The 4,626-nt window shown below is 37.7% G+C and overlaps 1 long non-coding RNA gene across 4 annotated transcripts; it reads left to right on the top strand.

Annotated features, from left to right (window-relative positions):
* The first annotated feature begins 315 nt into the window (after positions 1-315).
* Positions 316-4,382, top strand: LOC129348152 (uncharacterized). 4 transcript variants are annotated; one of them, XR_008600628.1, is made up of 4 exons: positions 316-436; positions 1,162-1,294; positions 3,978-4,101; positions 4,165-4,382. It is a non-coding gene; the product is annotated as an uncharacterized LOC129348152 (long non-coding RNA). The 4 variants fall into 4 exon arrangements; XR_008600629.1 differs by lacking the exon at positions 1,162-1,294 and having other exon boundaries at positions 327-436; XR_008600630.1 differs by lacking the exons at positions 316-436; positions 1,162-1,294 and adding an exon at positions 2,307-2,414.
* Positions 4,383-4,626: the final 244 nt, after the last annotated feature.

The following is a 4,626-nucleotide window of genomic DNA, read 5'->3' as shown; positions in this document are numbered from 1 at the left end:
GCTGTTCATTTTCAGTCACCTGACGAGTTAAACTCCCCTTTTTATGTGAGGTTGAAGCAGAAAGTCTGAGTTAACAAAGAAAGTTCTTTATAATTTGCGATACCTGTTATCTCTGACTGAGGCTTTAGTTTTTGTTGAGCTGATTTACACGTAGAAACTTTGTTCAGGAAGATTTCTCAGTAGCTCAGAGGACAGGCTGCTTTTTACACAACCTTGTAAGAGAATGTCTGTCAATGCTTTCAGCAGAATTTAGAAGCACAACACTTCCTAAACAGATATTTTGAGGTTGAACGTTTGAGAGTATATCAGTGTGTTTGTGGTCTTTCTGTTTCTAGGTGGAAGCTGAATTAGTGAGGATGACTCCTGCTCCTGTCATCTCTAAGCTCCTCACACATCTTTACCTGCACATGAGGAAAATCACTCCTGTAGAATGCAGGTATGTTTGTCATTATTATAAAAAGATGTTGCCTGGTGACCTGTCAGAAACCCATTATACAGAGTCAGCCAAAATAATGTTTACACACATCAGGAAAAGAAAAACTTGCATAAATATTTCAATACCAAATTTATTCAGACATCACGAGATTAATAAAAGTTGTCTTTGGCCTCTACAATTACAAGAGGTGCTCAAAGTGGTGGCCACTGGCTTCCAGACATTTCTGTTGTGTTGTAGACGTCACTTGTTGATGCTCCATTCATGAGGGTAGCGCCATCTGTTGGGAAAACATCGTACAACAGGACACAGAGTTGTGATTTGATCAAACTTAGAAAGAGGAATCTAGATGTATAGAAGTACTTATACAAATGAAATATTTATAAAAGTTTTTCTTTTCCTGATGTGTGTACATTATTTTGGCTGACTGTGAACTTAATGAGAACAAAACTGTCATTTAATTGTTGCTTTGAAAGCTTCTTTAGTGAAAACCAGCTGGTGTTCTGCTTTGAAACAAACTGCTGTTGAGGTCTGTGTTTTTAGGTTTAACCCCACAGTTTCTGAATGAACTGATAGTTTGTTTTTTTTCCTGATCAATGTGGATGTTATAATTGATGGTAAAATTTACTGATCATATAATCAGCATGACAATATAACAGTATAACATTCTGACCACCTGACTAATACTGTGTTGGTCCCTTTATGCTGCTAAAACTCCTCTGACCCAGTGGTTCATCAGAACCTCTGGGGATGTCCTGTGGATCCTGTGGGTTGCAGGGTGGGTCCTACCTAGACCAGGCTGATCCTGGACCATCCCACAGATGCTCCATCAGATCTGGATGTGGGGAGTGTGGAACCCAGGTGAACAGCTTAGCTCTGTCGTGTTCCTCGGACCACTGCTGAGCAGTTTAGTTTGTCCTGCTGAGGGAGGCAGCTGGCATCAAGGACTGCTGTTGCCATGGAGACTAGGGGGTTGTTTGTCCTGCAGTGTTTAGGTGGTGGTACATATCAAACATCCACATGAATGTCAAGGTTTCCCAGCAGAACATTGCATTAGAACAAGATGATGGATGTTGTTCTCTTCAGCTGTCAGTGGTCAGAATGTTGTGGCTGATCAGTGGATCTGTCTGCCTTTACTCTGACATCCAGAGTTATACAAAAGTGTAGTATGTATGCAGAGCAGAAGAGATTTACTTTATTGTATGCAGTTTTGTTTTTTTTTAAGGGAGAGCATTTTTTTCTTATCCACCTGAAGAAGACCTAATCTTTCCCTTCAAAGGATAGTTAATAATTACTACGGCTTCCATAGTGGTCCCATCAGAGAAAATCATATCCATATAAAGATTTTTATTAATTCCAGGGCAGGTTCAGTAAAGATTATAATAATAACTACATCAGATAATTCTTGGTTGCAGTTGGAATTTTGCAGCCTGAGAGATGGTTGAGAAGGTTTGCAGTTCTTGTTTTAGCAAAATATGTTATAATAGAAGATCTTTATTGTCATTGTACATGAAATTATCTGCAAACCAGCAAAGTGCATCAGTCTGAGGTATCTAAAAATAAATAAGTAAAGAAAAATGCTTCTAAAGCCAATAATAAACAGAATATTTTGAGGGAATATTCTAAAAAGGAAAGAAAAGCTCCATTCTCACTCCTCTCAGGATAAACTGTCATTAAAATTGACTTTAAATTTAGCTTCAACACAAGATAAAAACATTTACTTTCATTACTGATATTGTCAAGTTTTAATAAAATTCATGCTACTTTTATAAAATGATGAAAGTGAATAAATTGTATTTCTGTGATCTGTGTTTGATTTCTGTCTTTTCTCCTGTCATCCAGATGTTCAGAGGGAGATGGCACATCTGGTCCAGCTGATGGAAGGTCTTGAAGTTCTCTGACTGGCCTCGACTGAAGATGGTCGTCTCACTGGATTTAAGGTTCAGATGCTCAGTAACAAACTCCACCAATGAGCCAACAGGTAAGTTTTAGGTTTATTAAATGTTGCTATGAAGGTATCGCTGTTTTTCTTTGTGAATGCAATGTGCTCCAACTGAAACTTGAATTAGAACTTAGAAGTAAATCCTTCCATCTGAAAGGATTTAGTTGCATTAATAACCTCATAACATTCTAATTTTTATTCAGTCTTGGCTGGAAATAGAATCTCTGTATTGATTCAGGTAAAAACTGAACTTCACAGCATGTTGGAGCAAAACAACCAGATGAAAACTGTGATGGTGTTGGATTGTCAGACCGTAATGTTGCAGCTCAAAGCAGCTTTTCTATCTCAGTTCATTCTGACATTCAGCTATGAATCAACACAGCAGATGGTGATCCATGCTGTGGAAGTCTCACATCTCCTGATTTAATGGAGCTGCTTTGCACTTTTTACACTGTTTATTCACCAACACTTTATTTAATAAAAGTCTCATCTAGTTTTTATGAGGAATGTGATGTTTTAATTTCTCTGTGAATAACTGCAGTCTAATGGAACAGCTGGAGTTGTAACATCTGTCCTGATATTGATCATGAAGTATTGATCAGAATACTTATGGTCAGCAGTCATCCCTGAAGTTTTACATTAAAACCTTTACTTGTGTTGTGAACTTTGATAAGAAGCAGAAACGTTAGCGTTGCCATGGATACATGAGTGTTAAATTCTGTCCATGTTTCCATTTTGGGAAATGCAGTCCAGTTCCAGAATGTGGAGGAATTTAGTCTCACAATCACAGACAAATATTATCTGAAAGTGGGGTTATTGTTGTTTATCAGCACAATACAAAAAGATTAATGTTAGAAATATTCCAGTTAAGACTCTAGAATATCATGATTTATGTAAATTTACCTCAATAATATGAATGTTCAGGTTAAGATTGTGCAGTGATATTTATTATGCAAGTTTAGCTGATTAAAGTTTATGACTCTGCACTAAAATATTATTTAAATTGACATCATTATTATAATATTTAGGGTCAGACCCTACAGTATTGAGATTAAGAAATCAAATATTCTATAAAATGTAAATACACTGAACTCATTTGGATATATTTAAGTGAGACTCTACAATATTATTTGACACAAATCTATCTAAATCAAAATTTTAATAATTTTCACGCCAAACATTTACTGGACTGATTTAAATATTAAAATCACTCCTTTCTAATCCTCTGCTGTACGTTCAAACTTGAGGCCTTAAATGGAAACACACAAGTATTTTATTGAAGGAACTTCTGCAGAGTCCTGGTTCCAGAACATGATGATAGAATTATAGACAAACTTTAACAAAAGCTGCCTGAGAGTTTGCAGGTTTTTATGTTGGATTTCTTCAGTAATTTAATGAGCGTTATCAGCAATAATCAAGTGTTCATTTGATGAACTTCATTTCCTAAAACATCCAGAATTGGAGCTCATATCTTTGGCAGCTGTAAAGTTTCTGCTCCTTCAAAGATCACAACACAATGAATGAATTCCTAAAACACTCTCAATGCTGGAGAGTGTTTGTGATGCTGAAGCAGTGATCAGTTTTTCTGTTTCTTCTCTGGAGATGCACAATGAGGGACGTCTGCAGAGACTGAGAAAGAGTCTCACCACATCCTGACATGAGGAAAAAGACTTTATTGAAGACTACAATGAGAAAAACTATCAGACAGCAGACGGCTGCATTCAAGGTGAGCTCTGAACATTTGATCTGGAACAAGAATTCAATAACGGCAGCATGAGCTTCATTTCAGTCTGTAGCTGCTGAATTCATGGATGAATCATCTGGCACTAGAGAAGAAGACCATCAAACATCCACGTCAGCTGATGGAGGTCCAAGAGTCTCACCGAACAACCAACCTACAGAGTGAAGACCTCAAATCTGATTGGACGGCCTCCTATTCAGCCACATGTGTGAACAAATGCCTCTAAGCTGATTTGTTTTCTAAAATAAATCTAGTTTGAGTCCTAATCTATGCCTGAGTGTTTGCTTCTTTACACTGCTGTTAACAGTTTAGGATGTTAGATTGTTCCAGATAAGACAAGTACAAGATTCTTCAGAGCCGTTCTACCATGAGCCTGACAGGAAGAACTCCAACAGCTACTGAATGTTCCTGTGGTTCCCTCAAGGCTCCAGGAGGAGTCCTACGAGGACGAGCTGGTCCACCTGATGGAGGCCAGTCGCTGCAGTTCAAAGCCAACACTGACTACGTGGA

The sequence above is a fragment of the Amphiprion ocellaris genome, chromosome 3 (assembly GCF_022539595.1).
Source record: "Amphiprion ocellaris isolate individual 3 ecotype Okinawa chromosome 3, ASM2253959v1, whole genome shotgun sequence".
NCBI lineage: Eukaryota > Metazoa > Chordata > Actinopteri > Pomacentridae > Amphiprion > Amphiprion ocellaris.
This window is presented reverse-complemented; position numbering and strand designations above follow the sequence as displayed.